Below are 18228 nucleotides of genomic sequence, written 5' to 3'. Positions count from 1 at the left end.
CACCAAAGAAATACAAACAATTATAAGAACATATTATAAGCAACTATACACCAGCAAATTTAACAATCTGGAAGAAATGGATGCATTCCTGGGATATATAAATTACCAAAAAGGAACCAGGAAGAAATAGAAAACCTGAACAGATGCATAACCAGTAAGGAGATTGAAACAGTCATCAAAAATCTCCCAATAAACAAGAGTCCAGGGCCAGCCAGCTTCCCTGGGGATTTCTACCAAACATTTAAAGAAGAATTAAAGAAGAATTATTTAAAGAAGAATTAATACCTATTCTCCTGAAACTGTTCCAAAAAATAGAAATGGAAGGAAAACTTCCAAACTCATTTTATGAGGCCAGCATTATCTTGATCCCCAAACCAGAAAAAGACCCCATCAAAAAGAATTACACACCAATATCCTTGATGAACATGGATGCAAAAATTCTCACCAAAACACTAGCCAATAGGATCCAACAGTATACTAAAAGTGTTATTCTCCATGACCACAACCAAGTGGGATTTATTCCTGGACTGCAAAGTTGGGTCACCATCTGCAAATCAATCAATGTGGTACAATACATTAATAAAATAAAGAACAAGAACCATATGATACTCTCAATAGATGCTGAAAAAACATTTGACCAAGTATACCATCCTTTCTTGATCAAAGATCAAACCCAAACTTGATCACAATTCTTTGCAGTGTAGGGATAGAGGATACATACCTCAATATCAACAAAGCCAAAACCCACAGCGAATATCATTCTCAATGGGGAAAAACTGAGAGCTTTTCCCCTGAGGTCAGGAACACGGCAGGGATGTCCACTATCACCACTGCTATTCAACATAGTACTAGAAGTCCTAGCCTCGGCAATCAGACAACAAAAAAGAAATAAAGGCATCCAAGTCAGCAAAGAAGTCAAAATCTCATTCTTTGCAGATGATATGATACTTTGTGTGGAAAACCCAAAAGACCCCACTCCAAAACTGCTAGAACACATACAGGAATTCAGTAAAGTGTCAGGATATAAAATCAATGCACAGAAATAAGTTGCATTTCTACACACCAACAACAAGACAAAAGAAAGAGAAATTAAGGAGTTGATCCCATTGACAATTGCACCCAAAACCATAGGATACCTGGGAATAAACCTAACCAAAGAGGCAAAGAATCGGTACTCAGAAAGCTATGAAGTATTCATGAAAGAAATTGAGGAAGGCACAAAGAAATGGAAAAACGTTCCATGCTCATGGACTGGAAGAACAAATATTGTCCAAAGGTCTATGATACCTAAAGCAATCTATGCATTTAATGTAATCCCTATCAAAATACCATCAGTGTTTTCAAAGAAATGGAACAAATAATCCTAAAATTTATATGGAACCAGAAAAGACTCCGAATAGCCAGAGGAATGTTGAAAAAGAAAGCCAAGGTTGGTGGCACCACAATTCTAGACTTCAAGCTCTATTACAAAGCTGTCATCATCAAGACAGTACAGTACTGGCACAGAAACAGACACATAGATCAATAGAACAGAACAGAGAGTCCAGAAATGGACCCTCAACTCTATGGTCAACTAATCCTTGACAAAGCAGGAAAGACTGCCCAGTGGAAAAGACAGTCCCTTCAACAAATGGTGCTGGGGAAATTGGACAGCCACATGCAGAAGAATGAAACTGGAATATTTCCTTACACTACACACAAAAATAGACTCCAAATGGATGAAGGACCTCAATGTGAGACAGGAATCCATCAAAATCCTTAAGGAGAACCCAGGCAGCAACATTTTCGAACTCAGCCACAGCAACTTCTTCCTAGAAACATCACCAAAGGCAAGGGAACAAGGGAAAAAATGAACTATTGGGACTTCATCAGGATCAAAACCTTCTGCACAGCAAAGGAAACAGTCAACAAAACCAAAAGACAACTGACAGAATGGTAGAAGATATTCGCAAATGACATATCAGATAAAGGGTTAGTATCCAAAATCTAGAAAGAACTTATCAAACTCAACACCCAAAGAACAAATAATCCAATCAAGAAATGGACAGAAGGCAAGAACAGACATTTCTTCAAAGAAGACATCCAAATGGTCAACAGTCACATGAAAAAGTGCTCCACATCACTCGGCATCAGGGAAATACAAATCAAAACCACAGTGAGAATCCACCTCACACTAGTCAGAATGGCTACAATTAACAAGTCAGGAAATGACAGATGTCGGCAAGGATGCGGAGAAAGGGGAACCCTCCTACACTATTGGTGGGAATGCAAGCTTATGCAGCCACTCTGGAAAACAGTATGGAGGTTCCGCCAATAGTTGAAATAGAGCTACCCACAACCCAACAATCGCACTACTGGGTATTTACCCTATATATACAAATGTAGGGATCCAAAGGGGCACTGCATCCAAATGTTTATAGCAGCAATAGCCAAATTATGGAAAGAGCCTAGATGTCCATCAACAGATGAATGGATAAAGAAGAGGTGGATATATATACAATGGAATACTATGGAGCCATCAAAACTCCCAAAATCTTGTCATTTGCAAGAAATGGATGGAACTAGAGAGTATTATGCTTAGCAAAATAAGTCAATCAGAGAAAGACAATAATCATATGACATCTCTGAAATAATGAATTTGAGGGGCAGGGGGTCATGGCAGGTAGGGAGAAAAAAATTAAACAAGTTGGGATCATGAGGGAGACAAACCAAAAGACTCTTAATCTCACAAAACAAACTGAGGGTTTCTGGGGTTGGGGGGATAGGGATAGGGTGGCTGGGTTATGGACATTGGAGAGGGTATGTGCTACGGTGAGTGCTGTGAAGTGTGTACACCTGATGATTCACAGACAGATTTCCCTGGGACAAATAATACATTACATGTCAGTTTTTTTAAAAAGAATTTAAAAATTTTTGGAAATAAATAAACTTCTCTTACAATGTGCACACACAAATCTGCAGGGATGTAAGCTGAAGCAAAATTGAGATTCTTCCTCATATCTAGTCACCAAAGCTTCATTCTTCATTTTATAGACTTAATTTACCACTAATTCTTCTGTTTACGAAAAAGTAAGATAATGTAATAAGAAAATACAATTTGGGCTTCCTCCCTTCTGATTTTTATGTAGAGAACTTACTGTAGTATATTTCAGCCAATAATAGTACTTTATATTTATTAATCATTTACTTTGTGCTAGGCACAGTTTTAAATATCTTATATCCTAATCAATCCTCACAAATATATGAAATATTTACTGAAATCTTCAGTTCCACTTAAAGATAAAGGAAATAAGTCATTGAGAGTTTAGGTAAATTTCCCAAGACATCACAAATAGTAAGTGGAAGAACTGAGATTTGAACCAATGCAGTCTGGGTACAGAGTCTTTGCTGTTCAACTTCATTCTGTTTTGTCTAAATTAGACTCTACAGTAGGGATCATGAATGCAAAAAGAAGGTAAATTGGGACTGTGGAATTTAGAAATGGGTATATTGCTTAACTGTCAACTATTTTTAATAATTGAAGTCATTATGGCCAGGATTGTCCTGGGTTTTTCCTCTCTTCTTTTATTACTTTTTCATTTATTCCTCTTTTATTACTTCTTTCATTAGTAGTGCTTCTTTTATTCTCAGATTTTCCTTGTTCGGGAAATTAGTTACAAATTCATCGTAATGCATGAATAGCACAAATAATGCATTTGTGCTATTAGAATATAGGCTAACATTTCAAGGTTATCAATAAACAGGACTTGACATGTTGAAATTAAGGTTATCACAGACTCTCTTTTATTCTTTGGGGGAGAGTCAGTCATTGTGATTCAAATTAAATCAAAGTATGATAACTTAAATATACAAAATATTTGGATAAACATACAGGTAGAGATTACTCAATGATATTGTTGATGGAACTGATGTGTTCTAAATATGTTTCTTCACATATTTATACAATACGGAAAGTAATCGGTGACTTACTTCCTGTTTTTTATTTGGTGATGAGTTTCAGTTTATCCACTGTGGTTTTCAATCTTACATATTGATAAGCTATGGAAGATACCTAAAGCTAAAAGAACAGATTGAGCTTCCAGCTTGAGAAAAATACATTGTATTCATTTAAAATATTTTTAAACTCACTATCATTATTCTCCAAAACTCCAAACTATAGAACTGTTTATTGTAGACGTGACATGAAAAACTTCAGATGCTTTTTGACAAGGAGAGATTATGACATTATTTAAGTGGATTATAGCTGCCATAAATCTATTGTTATATCAACTGAACAACCTTATCAACCCCTCCCATCTCCAAGAATAAAGATAGAAAAACCTTTGGGAGTATCTTATGGGGCATGAGTTAAAAATAAAACAAATCTTCATACATAGAATATGGTGATTAGAATAAATTATATCTTTTAAAAATCTGACTCATCAATATATATGAGTATTTATGTATAGACCAAAAATATTTAAAGTACTTAAACCTGATTATATAAAACCAGTAGGTTACATAAAACAAGCAGCACACATAGACGTAAAAAATCAAAAAGATTGCGGTGCCTGGGTGGCTCAGTAGGTTAAAGCCTCTGCCTTCAGCTCAGGTCATGATCCCAGGGTCCTGGGATCGAGCCCCACACTGGGCTCTCTACTCAGCAGGGAGCCCGCTTTCTCCTCTCTCTCTGCCTGCCTCTCTGCCTACTTGTGGTCTCTGTCTGTCAAATAAATAAATAAAATCTTTAAAAAAAATTAAAAAGATTTTGATGAAACAATAACAAAATTTTGAGAAGATTGCTCTAAAAACTAAAGCATAAGTGTATGCAATTTGCATTGGGTAATTGGTACCATCACTCAGGGCTGGATGACAAGTCTTTGTATGTATGTATGTATTTTGTAAATCTCATGTTGTTTTTTATTTTTCCAATCTGTTTTGTCTTGTGGGTGATGGTCTTTGTTATATAAGGTTATAAGTGATGTTAATGAGAACACCTAACAGAAATATAGAAAGTATCCATCTTGTCCTTATGAGGGCACGAGATTAAAGCTCCCTCTTAGCAAGCCACAAAAGGGAAATCAGAAGAAGTAATTTAGTATTTTCAAGCAGGAAGTTAGCTGCTTAAATGTGTTTTGCAATTTACTGTTTCCAAGTGAGAAAGCAAAGCATGAGTGTTTCAACAGAGGCAAGGTTCTCTTTTAACTTTCCAAAATTTATGTACATTTTTAATAATATTGAAAGTAAAGAGTGCTGGCAACTCAAATTCAAAGCAATACTGAATGGCTTAAAGCCTCTGCCTTCAGCTCAGGTCATGATCCCAGGGTCCTGGGATCAAGCCCCACATCAGGCTCTCTGCTCAATGGGGAGCCTGCTTCCTCTTCTCTCTCTGCCTGCCTCTCTGCCTACTTGTGATCTCTGTCTGTCAAATAAATAAATAAAATCTTTAAAAAAAAAATCAAAGCAATATTGAAGAGAAAATTTAAAGGTCAATATTCAGTAGTATTTTTGTTGAGATACTATCGATAGAAAATCTCCATTTATAAAACTCCTTTAGTTCATAGCTATGTGACCTGTAAACATTGTATTTCTTCCTAAAGTTGATATTTCATTTCACCTTCTATCTAAAAGGGTAAGGATTTTCCTCTCAGATAAATGAATGTAATTAAGGTGAATATATATATATATTTTAAAAACTACATCAGCTTTCTATCCTCCCATTTGATGAAGCCTCCCTTTTAAAATAAAACAAATAGTAACTCTATCCATTTTAAGCAAGGTATCTCCTATATTAATGCATGCATTGTGTTTCTCTTTGTAAGTCTGAAAATGTCTCAATGAGTCTTCTTTGTCAACCAGTTATTAAAAATAGAGCATGATTTTCTTCCACCTCCTTGTTCTACTTTACAACATTTTTAGAATCAGACCAGATCAGAAGTAAAAAGAGTGTACAGATAAATGGGAAACAAGGATTGCATAAACAAGAATAAGCATGTTTTGAACCTAATCAAGAACCTTAGTAATTGGTCATGAACATTCCAACAGAGATACAGGAATGAGCTAGTATGTACCAGCAGGAATACAATGATGCTTGCTTAAGGGTGTCAGGGCAGAGAGGAACAGAACTTGAGGCCGGGTAAACAAGAATTCATAGATTTGGGGACACTTTCCCAATTTAGAGTTTAACAACCGGTGAAGAGGCAGAAAATAGGACAATTTCACTGCTAGAGTGGCCCTTAAAAGCCTGAAGAGAATGATTGTCCACATTGAACAAAGTGGGAATGCCTGACTTTCCCTGGGATACAGTTCTAGAAGGGGTCAAAATGGCTCAGAAAAGTGACTTTGCAAGAGGGAATATATTATGTGTGACCAGACCACTCAGTGGAGGATTATATTCTGTAAGAATACCCAGGGGGCACATCCATTTACCAAAGTCATCAGGAACAGCACTGGTGAAAGGGCTACTAGTACCATTTGGTACTGTAGAGAATTTCTTCCGTAGGCCAGGACTGATGTAAGGAAGATGATCACAGAGATTGGCTTTATAGCAATAGAAAAGATGGAACACCAAAGCAATAGTGTAGAGGTGGGAGTTTATAACTTCGAGAAGCCAAGGGACACAATTACTATAGTGACCTGCATATCAGAAAGATAACAAGGGTCCCCACCCACAGGAAGTTAAGGAGATGGTTGGTAAAACAGAGTGTCTTGGAAAGCAAAAGAGTTGGGCAGAAAATGGATTTGGGTGCAGATATCTTTTTCTTTTCTTTTTATATCACTTGTATTTGTATATCTTCCTTTTCCTCTCCTTTGATGTATATTTATTCTCACAGTATAAACATTTCCAAGATTATATTTGACATATACGTGTATATATTATATACACAGTAATATCGGTATTCTCCATCAAACTGAGAGAACTCTAACGTGTAAAACAAAATCACCAGAGCCCATTTTTCTCTTTATTTACTCTAGACTCCACTATTTCTTGGCACTCAATAACCTTTTCTGCCTTTATTCATACAGTTGGCTGAGGTTCACTGAGGGCATATTACATGCTAGTTCTACTGGAGGCACAAGGTGAACAAAACCAAATTTGTGCCCATTTGGCACTTCCATTCTTGGAGAGAGAGAGAGAGAGAGTAGAGAAACAATCACATGAAGGACCAGGTAGCGATTGCTGCTCTGGAAAAACTCAAGTTGAGATCAGTGGGATGAGGCACCAGGAACTGGCGAGGAGGTGTGGTTTTATTGTATTCTCCTCTCCTCTCCTCTCTGTTAAACCATGGTTTTAAAAGGAACAGTTTTCATCTCAGTCTGTGGAGGTTGAAAAATATTACTAAGGGATAGTATTTGTAATTTTCATTCATGGTGAAATGTAAGATTCCATCATTTTTGGGTACAGGAAGCATTTGAAGAGATCAGACAAAAGAATTCTTCTCTTTGGACCAGCACTGAGTCCTCTGCTTATATATTATCCCCAACACTTGCATTAGTATCTTGAACCTTTTTATATAAATGATATATTTGATATGATAAAGATGATAAAAACAGAAATGATCTAAACTTCATTTTGGTCCTTATATCAGAGCACCCACCATAAAATCAAAGTTTCTGCAAACACATAAGTTTGACTATTTCTATGAGATGATGTCCAGACAAGCATGCAGATAAGTCAACCAGACATCCAAACTCTAGTCTCCTGTTTTGAATTCTGTGAAGCATTTAAACATTGCCATTGTAAAGGGGCTGCCATTGCCAGTAAAGGCTGATGTTACAGGCTGTTTTGCTCAGATGATAGCAAAGTAGTATTCACTGCCACTTTTATGATAATAGTTAAGAATCTCACATACTTTTAAATTCGGTCATCACACTAATAGTCTAGTTTAGGCAAACCCAAGACCACTGCTGCTATTTAATCACTGTAGATCTTACAGGCTGGCATCTTGAAGAGGAAGGATTGACTTTCAGACCTACAACTCAATATGGCAAGGGTACTTTGTAGTTGGGCAAAGACAAGGGAAGAAAGAGCTCAGGTTTCAATGCCGGGACAGTTGCTGACCAACTCTCAGTACGAAGCAGCAAAACTTCTGTGGTAGAGGTTTGTTTATTTGTTTGTATGTTTGCTTATTATTTATGAGTGAAAAGCTTTGACTGCTGTTGAGCTGGCAAAATAAATTCATAAGGAAAGGATGATTGGGAGGAGGAGACTGAGAAGGATATAACTGGGTTAGTACTTAATTGATTTTTAGTGTAAGTAGAATTGCTAACAACATAAGAGCCAGTCATAGCAGGTGAACAGGCAAGTGAAAAAAGTGTTATTGTACAAGGAAGATTCTGTTGGGAACTTGAGAAATACTGTCATTAGTTATGATTTTATTCAGCTATGTCATTAGTCACTAGCCATACTCCCAGACATATGACACAGGAGATAGGGGACCACAGAAGTCTGTGAATATAGTTCAAAGGAGTGTGACACTTTGTTTGAAAATATTAGCAAGTCCCTGATAAATCTTCATTATTTCAGATTTGTTAAATAATTGGGAGACTTACAATTTCATGGTAGACATAATTGAACAGAATGGACTAGTCAGGCTGAGTCCCAGCTGAATTCAACACACAGAAAATTCTCCAGAATTTAGATGTAATTGAATTGACCAATTTGGAATGAATGAAGTCATGAACTGAGCAAGTTTATGCTGCAAATTTTACCACTTGATTGTCTTGCCTTCTTTAAATAATGAACTATCCCCTGAAGCCCTTAAAATGTTACGTGTACGAGTGAGGTGAGATTGGTTTTATGATGACAAGAAATCACCCAGCCAGAGTGATGTGCCTCTGGTCCAAACAACCATATACCTGTGATACAGGCAGTTCCTTCTGCCTGGGCCACCTTATTTCAACCTCATGTTCAGAGGTGATAAATCACATAGGAAACAACCTCTTGCTACCATTTCTACCATGTATTGCTTTAGTAATGAGAAGCCATTCCAAAGAACAAAGAAGGCTAACAGAAACATAAAAATGATAATGAGAGAAATGGAAAAAAAAAATTGGTTTAGGTGAGTCAACTCTTCAGGTGGTGGATAAAGAACAGGATGAAAATCAGAATGAAATTGGCACTGTTGTTCTTAAATACTGTTGATAGGGAATCACCAGATCACAATGATAATCCCAGCTCAGGTGGCTACCTCTCTTCAAAGGCATCATAAATCCTTCCCTGTGGGAGGCCACGGTAAAACTTGAGAAGAGAACCAAACCAGGCCCTGGCTTGTGCCTCCTTTAAAGGCTGAATAGCCAAACAAAAGACTTAGTTCGATAAAGTTGAGTAGCACTGAGAAATGGTCTGTGCTATGTGTTGTGCGCTCGCCTACGTGACTTCCCACACGTTTGCTAGTCAGATAGAGGCGATTTGGCTGGGGTCAGAAATTCTTGGCTGGTCCTTGCTGTCCTTGCATGGGCTATAGACTACACCACTGTAAGACTGTGCTGTGCTTACACAAACTATGTCTTGAGTGGCCCTGAAGTCAGTACATCTGGCGCTAAAAGGTCTGCTATTGGTGCTTAGGAAATAGATAATGGGAAAGCTTGAAGGATTTTCTGTGCATGTTGCAAACTGTTTAGTAATCAGCTAAAAATAGATACTTTTCTTATGATTGTGTCTGTTAGTTATATAATGCCTCACAGCCTTGAATAAAATCGGCACTATTGGACATCCTCCCTGGTGCTCCTCCTGCCCCCATCTCTTTGTCTCTTAATTTCTTTTCACCATCCTCTTACCCTCTTGACCCTGGTCGATTTGTCACGCCAGCCGCAACACTTCTCTATTTAACCTAAGCTGGAGAAATAGAAGTCCCATGATGCTTGAGAAGAATGGAGTGGGGGCACCCTGATGGTTAAATGGATTAAGTTAAGCATGTGACTCTTGATTTTGGCTCTGGTTAAGATCTCAGAGTCTTGGGAGGGAGCCCCGAGTCAGGCTCCATACTCCACTTGAAGTCTGTTTGGGATTCTCTCTCCCCCATCCCCCTGCTACTCTCCCCACTCATGTGCCCTCTCTTTCTAAAATAATATATAAAATCTTAAAAAAGAGAAAAAAAAGAATGGGGAGAATAAGCAGAAATGGTGTGATACATTAATGTTGGCTTTCAATTCCCAGCTTGTGCTTGGATGTCAAGCAATGTGCTTCTTTGCTACCTTTAATGGTCATGCCAAAAGGAAACCTTTTTATTTAAAACTGTTTTATTGAGGGGTGCCTGGGTGGCTCAGTGGGTTAAAGCCTCTGCCTTCGGCTCAGGTCTTGATCCCGGGGTCCTGGGATCGAGCCCCGCATGGGGCTCTCTGCTTAGCAGGGAGCCTGCTTCCTCCTCTGTCTCTGCCTGCCTCTCTGCCTACTTGGGATCTCTGTCTGTCAAATAAATAAATAAAATCTTTTAAAAAAACTGTTTTATTGAGATATAATTTACATACTATATAATTGGTCAGTTAATATATTAACTATATTATATATTATATTAATATAATTATAATTATATATTAATATAGAATATAATTGTATATAATATAATTAATTATAATATAATTAATATATAATATAATTGGTCAGTTAATATATTAACTATATTATATATTATATTAATATATAAATATTTCTTTGCAGTTAATATTAAGCAGTACTGAATGTCAAGATTTATGTCTTAATTGTATTTTGTATTGTATAATCAAATGTCCCCCCCATTCACCTTTCATTTGGTTAATAAATATTTTTACATTCCTTTGATTTTAAAATCTTGAAAATATTTTACCTTAAGTACATATATTATATTCTGTATATGACAGGTTTTCTTTTTTATTCCATTTCAATAATCTCTTCTTTGAAATAGATGATTCTAATATGCTTATATTTTATATTTTTCTATGAAAATTTCTTTAATAGTTATTTTTCAATTTGAACTATAAATACCTCTTCCCAATTCCAAACTATTCACTTATTTTCCCGTCCTTTGAATGTAACCCCTAAATCAGCATGTTTTATCTACCAACAGAAAACCACACACAGGGGCACCCAGATGGCTCAGTTGATTAAGTGGCTGTCTTCTGCTCAGGCCATGATCCCAGGGTCCTGGGATGGAGCCCTGCATTGAGCTCTCTGCTCAGCAGAAGGGCTGCTTCTCCCTCTCCCACTCCCTTGGCTTGTATTCTTTCTTTTGCTGTCTCTCTCTTTCTGTCCAATAAATTAAAAAAATATATTTAACACAACAAACAAACAAAAAACAAAAAACCACACACACACACAAGTATATACACATATATGTATATAAATTCTTTTTATGGTTGTCCAGAATTTTAGTGTCACTGAAAATATGAAGTTATTATGTAGTAAATATGCACCATTGACCAATAGTTCCTGTTTTCTTTCATTTTTTCTTTATCATTTCTGTAATTCACCACTGTCTTTAAGACAAAGAAGATTGTTTTATGTTTGAATCTGCTGCATTTCAGTATTCTTTTTAATAAAACATCTTGGAAATTAACAAATGAATAGCTTTCCTTTTCAGTGTGCATGTTGAGGACAACTTTTTCATCAAATTTGTGGAAGTTGGAGAATTTATTAGTGGCAATCCTGAGCTATATTGATGCTATTGCTACTGATTGTATTGTGTCTGTTTTGAAGTGTTTTCCCCCACCCCCAGGTTGGAGGCTTCTACTGAGATATTCTCAAGGGCAGAGATTATATTTTAGCCTAGTTTGGGGTTATAGAAAAATGAAGCAGAAACTGCAAATTTGGTATATATCCTCTGCCTCCACATATAGTGTCCTTTAGCTTCCCATGTTAGTAATTTGCTGGATCAGTGTGATACCTTTGTTAAAATGGAATCATTACTTATATGCTATCATTTCCTGAGGTACATAGTTATGTTAGAGTTCACCCTTTGTGCTGTATATTCTGGAAGCTTTGATAAATGCATAGTGTCATGTATATATTTCATTACAATGTGCTACTGAGTATTTTCACTGCCCTGTAATTTCCTGTGCTCTATCTACTTATCTTTTACTCTTACCCCTAAACCCCAGCAACCACTTATCTTTTTACTATCTCCATATATTTGTTTTCAGAATGTCATTTAGTTGGAAGGATGCTGTATGTAGTCTCTGTGGACAGGCTTCTCTGTAATAAACATTTAGGGTTTCTCCCTGTTTTTTTCAAAACTTGATAGTTTGTTTTTTTTTTTTACTGCTGAATAATTTTCTGTTGTTAGGATGTACCAATTTATCTGTTCACCTATTTATGACATTTTGGTTGTTTCCTATATTTTCCCAAATTACAAATGAAGTGATAGAAACTTTATGTGCAACTTTTTGTGTGAACATAAGTTTTCAACTCATTTGAGTATTTAGAAGAGTAACTGATGGATCATGTGATAATCTGTGATGAACTTCGTAAAAAAGTTTCCAAATTGTATTCTACATGTAAGCAGTCAGACCATTTTCATTCCTGCAAGCAAGAGAGTTTCTGCTGCTCCACATTCTCATCAGTATTTTGGTATTGTCAGTGTTTTGGGTTTTAATCATTCTAGATGCACAGTGATATCTTGTTGTTTTAATTTGCAATTCCCTAATGCCCTGAGATACTGAGCAGCTTCTCATATGCTTTCATTTGTCCTTTATTTTTTCTTCTCAACTTGCATCCCTTTTATGACTTTTTTTTCTTACTATGTTAGCAAGGACTTCCAATACAACACTTAGTAAGGGTAGTGAAAGTAGATATAGCCTTGCCTTGTTGTTGATCTTAGGGGGAAAGTATCTAGTTTCTCACCACTAAATAGGATATTAGTTTTAATTTAAATCAACTTGGTTACTTTCCCCTCTATTTCTAGTTGGAAGCTTTTTGTTTTTCTTTAATCATTAATGGTATTGCATTTTTCAAATAATTCTTCTGTATCAATACAATTTTTCATGTCTAACATGTGATGGATTACAATAATTAATTTTAAAATATTGATACAGACTTACATACCTGGAAACCATTCCACTTGTTAATGGTGTATGGTTGTTTTCATACAGGGTTGAATTTTATTTACTTATGGCTTGTTGTAGGTTTTATATCTGTTTTCATGAAACATCTTGGTTTTTACTTTTTCTATTTTTTTTTCACATTGCCTTCCAGTTTATTATTGGAGCAATACTGACCTCACAGAATGACTTAGGAAGGGTTTGCTAGCTATTTTTTGGGTAGACTGTACAGAACTGGTATCATCATTATTGGAATGTTTGTCAGAATTCACTAGTGAAACCACCTGCAACAGGTAATTTCATTTAGGAAGGTTGTTAATCACTGAATTGGTTGTTTTAATAGAGATCTATTCAGATTATGCATCTTCTTGTGGAAGTATCTTTAGATGATGACTTTGAGGGAATGTTCTATTTCATCAAGTTATCAAATTTGTGGGCATAGAGTTAATAATATTTACTTACTAATGTTGCAATGTTCATGGGATCAGTAGTGATGGGCACTTTTCAACTTCTGATATTTGTAATTTGTGTCTTCTCTTGTAATTTTTTTTTGTAACCTGACTAGAGGCTTATAAATTTTACTGTTAAAGAAAACTGAAAAAGTAGTGGTCCATAGTTTGTTTGGTGAAGTTGAAAGTGTTATCCTGGCTAAAGCAGGAGGGAGAAAATACACCTAGTGAAGTTGCTTTGGGAGAACAAGTTTGAGACAGAATGTTAATACTGCAAGTGATATGTTACTAATTTCATCTTATTAATGATTATAAGAAGTTAAATTCAAAAAGGAGTCTAACTGTTGGCAATCAGGGACTCACTGAAAGAAATAAAACAGATATTCTAGAACAATCAGCATGGAAATTTGGGACTGATTCTTTATAAAATCATAACAGATTAGTTTGAAAAGGGCAATGAATAACATTTTTCTACTTACAGTGCTGTCTTGGGCAAAGAGAACATAAAAGGAAGCAAGTTTATAAAATTCATTTCTTATATGCATGCATTAAATTAGTTCTTAGGAAATATTTTCATATGGACATCCCATTTCATATTTGTATAAGCCGGTCAAAATAACAGAACCTAAAAAAATTGAACCAATTGTCTGAGCTACAACCATCCAGCCAACTTCAAATAACATGAGTTAAAAATAAAAAATGTGATTTTTGTAATTCATAGAGAAGTTGGTTGATTTCTGCAGAAATCAACAAAAAAGAAGTTTTGTAGTACAAGATGAGGGACAAAGAACCATTAAAACTATTTGTCTACAGAAATTCTAACCTTCCAAAAATTTATTTATACTGTGCATTTTTGTTTATTAAAAAATGCTATCACACTGGGCACATCTGATTTTCATAATGTTGTGAGTTAGACCAAATCAAATTTCTAGACTCAAAATTTTAGAGTCTAGAAAACTTATAAAGGTAATTTTCTAGCTCCTAGGAGAGTTGAAAACAGACCTGGGTCTTTTGATAATACAGCTAGTATTTTTAATTACACTAACTTTTTTTGAAATGTGTTATGCATTAACTATGTAATTTTACCTGGTTTATACTTATTCACTTAAATAGCAATACAAGAAATGAAAACGTTCTTCAAAAAAATACTGTTATTAACTTCTTCATTGGTTTGGGAAGACCATAAATCATTCAGAAGCCAGACTATGGACATGAAAAGCACATAGATCACCCTGATTTTTAGAAAATATCACTGCATCTGGCTTCCTGATCTGTGTCATAAGTGACATTTAAGATACAAAGGAAAAACTAGTATTCCCTTCTGCTCTGCACTACACATTCTGACACTTGATTTTATTTTCAGCTCCAAGATTTACATATCCTCTGATGTCCTTATATAGATTAAAATCTTTAGAGGACAAAAACTTTTTTTTCCTTTAACACATTCACCATGACTGTAAGAACAAATAGTAGATGTGTAAATTTTTTTTAATTCATTAAGTGACTAAATAAATGTAACTTTCACTTTTCTTACCAAAATGTGTGTTTACTTTTGGTAAAATGGTACTAGTATATGCAGAACCTAAACTTAAGTTGTATTTATTTCTATGCATGAGAATTTTGCCTCTGATTAAGGAGTAGAAAATGAATAGCCCTTCTTGGGTTCTATCTTGACTTTTTTGGAGATTACTTATTGCTATAATATGTATGTATCCATCAGACAAAAATAAAAACACAGTTCTGACCTGAGAGTTCTTACATTATAGAATGATTTTAGTAAAAAAGGGATGTGTGAATAGTTGGTATTATTCATAAAAACCTTTAAAGGAAATTGATAAAATTCATTAATTCTCCAGAAAAGAAATACTTTCACTCTGCTTTGTCATCATGAAATTTAATTTCCTGGTTATCCAAAGAGTTCAAACCTGTCAGTGAAAAAATGTCTTCAGCCTAATGAATGTCAAATTTTGGAAATGTACAGTCTATGCTTTGAATAACAATATTTCTGATTAAGAATGAAACTCGACCATTCTCTTACACCATACACAAAGATAAACTCAAAATGGATAAACATCTCACATGAGGCAGGAATCCATCAGGATCCTAGAGAACATAGTTTTTGACATCGGCCACAGCAACTTCTTTCAAGATATGTCTCCAAAGGCAAAGGAACAAAAGTGAAAATGAACTTTTGGAACTTCATCGAGATCAAAAGCTTCTGCACAGCAAAGGAAACAGTCAGCAAAACAAAGAGGCAACCCACGGAATGGGAGAAGATATTCTTCCATTGACACGTACTGTCTCCCAAATGACATTACAGACAAAAGGCTGATATCCAGGATCTATAAAGAACTCCTCAAACTCAACACACACAAAACAGATAATCATGTCAAAAAATGGGCAGAAGATATGATCAGACACTTCTCCAATGAAGACATACAAATGGCTAACAGGCACATGAAAAAATGTTCATCATCACTAACAATCAGGGAGATTCAAATCAAAGCCATACTGAGATACCACCTTACACCAGTTAGAATGGCCAAAATTAACAAAACAGGAAACAACGTGTGTTGGAGAGGATGTGGAGAAAGGGGAACCCTCTTACACTGTTGGTGGGAATGCAAGTTGGTGAAGGCATTTTGGAGAACAGTGTGGAGATTCCTTAAGAAACTAAAAATAGAGTTTCCCTATGACCCTGCAATTGCACTACTGGGTATTTACCCCAAAGATACAGATGTAGTGAAAAGAAGGGCCATCTGTGCCACAATGTTCATAGCAGCAATGGCCACAGTTGCCAAACTGTGGAAAGAACCAAGATGCCCTTCAATGGATGAATGGATGAGAAAGATGTGGTTCATTTACACTACGGAGTATTATGCCTCCATCAGAAAGGATGAATACCCAACTTTTGTATCATCGTGGACGGGACTGGAAGAGATTATGCTGAGCGAAATAAGTCGAGCAGAGAAAGTAAATTATCATATGGTTTCACTTATTTGTGGAGCATAAGAAATAACACAGAGGACATGGGGAGATAGAGAGAAGGGAGTTGGGGGAAATTGGAGGGGGAGATGAACCATGAGAGACTCTGAGGGTTTTGGGGTGGGAGGTTTGGTGAGCCTGGTGGTGGGTATTATAGAGGGCACACAGTGCATGAAATACTGGGTGTGATACATAAACAATGAATACTGGAACACTGAAAAGAAATTTAAAAAATAAATAAAAATATAAAATAAATAAAAAATAAAAATATTTTACATATATTAAAAAAAGAATAACAAAAGGAAGACTTGGTAGAATATAAGAGGCAATGTACTTGGAGCTTTTAGTTTAAAAAAATATGGATCCATTCTTGAAACTTTTATGTAAGTCTTCAGTGCTATGCCATTGCTACTTAAATCCATTTACAAGTTACTATACCATTGCTCCCTTCTAAGAGGAGGGAATTTGCCCCTATTCCCTATAATCCAAAATGTAATAGTTCACCTAGCGATTGTTGAGTAACCCCTGAGGGTTTGCTCCAAGCAATCTCAAAATGATCATGCTTTCAACAGGAGATGGACACATCTATATAGATACTCAAGTCAAATTTTTTTCCAAATTTTTCTTCAGAATGCATAATGGATTTATGTGTATATAAATAGTTGTCCTGTGAAATGTTAACCTTATGTTTTAACTACTAAAATATTCCATTGTGCTGAACAAAATGTTTTTGTTTTGTTTTGGGGTTTTTTTTTTTTGTAATTGGCTATTAAAATGATTTTCAGAGTTTTTGTTTGTTTGTTTCATTTTGTTTTTAACACTATCATGTCCAAATCCTCCTTGTGTGTTGGCTTTTCCAGTTGGTCCATGTTTTTACCTTTGATCTACAAGTCTTGTTCTGCTGTCTCCAGGATTTAGGGATGTCTGCTTTATCCTTAAAATCCAAATTAAATCAAAGCTCCTATATTGAGTTAGGAACTGTGTTCAGCTCTGAGGCCAAGTAAGATAACAGTCCCCTATGAGTTTCCCTTGGAAGTGGACAAAAGAATATGAAAGGAGGCATGGAAACAAATAATTATGATAAGTTAGAGATGTAACAGTTAGAAAAATATTTGCTTTATGTGACTAAAGGGTGACAGTGCTACTACTCTACATAAGAAAGGTTTCAGGTTTATGTGCCACCAATAACCATCTGATTGTCTTATATAAAGCCATAATCTATAAGTCTATGTAATACCCCCAAACTTAATTTCATTAGGAGTTAAATTGTTTCCTTATTTTCTTCAACTATTATACTTGAAATATATTATTTAATTTCTTAGCTGATTCCTAAGAGTACAACATACTTTAATGAATGGCTCAAAAACTACTTTTATGGTCCTCTTTGAAGCCAAGACTGTGAAATCACCTCTCTTCAGTGACTCTGAAAGTTCTGAGAAAGCAGTACAGATGAATTAGAAACCCTACATATGTACCATAGTTTCCTGATAGTAGAGAGATCACACTGAAAATGGAGATCAGTTGATACATTTCATTTTGGAATTTTAATATAGGTTATATATTAAAACGTATTGATGTGTGTGTGTGTGTGTGTGTGTGTGTGTGTATTTATTTATATATATGGAAAACATGAGAATGAGAGTCTTAGATGATTATTCCTTATGTGGTTTATTGTGGTGGTGGTTGTTTGGTCTTCATAATATCTTCTTTTCAAAATACCTTTCTGGTTCTTATTTTCTTAGGTATTAAAATATTATTTTGAGGTATATTTGACTTTAAGACTATTGACTTACTGAACTAG

Source organism: Mustela erminea, chromosome 7 (assembly GCF_009829155.1).
Source record: "Mustela erminea isolate mMusErm1 chromosome 7, mMusErm1.Pri, whole genome shotgun sequence".
Lineage (NCBI taxonomy): Eukaryota > Metazoa > Chordata > Mammalia > Carnivora > Mustelidae > Mustela > Mustela erminea.
Note: the sequence above shows the minus strand (reverse complement) of the source record.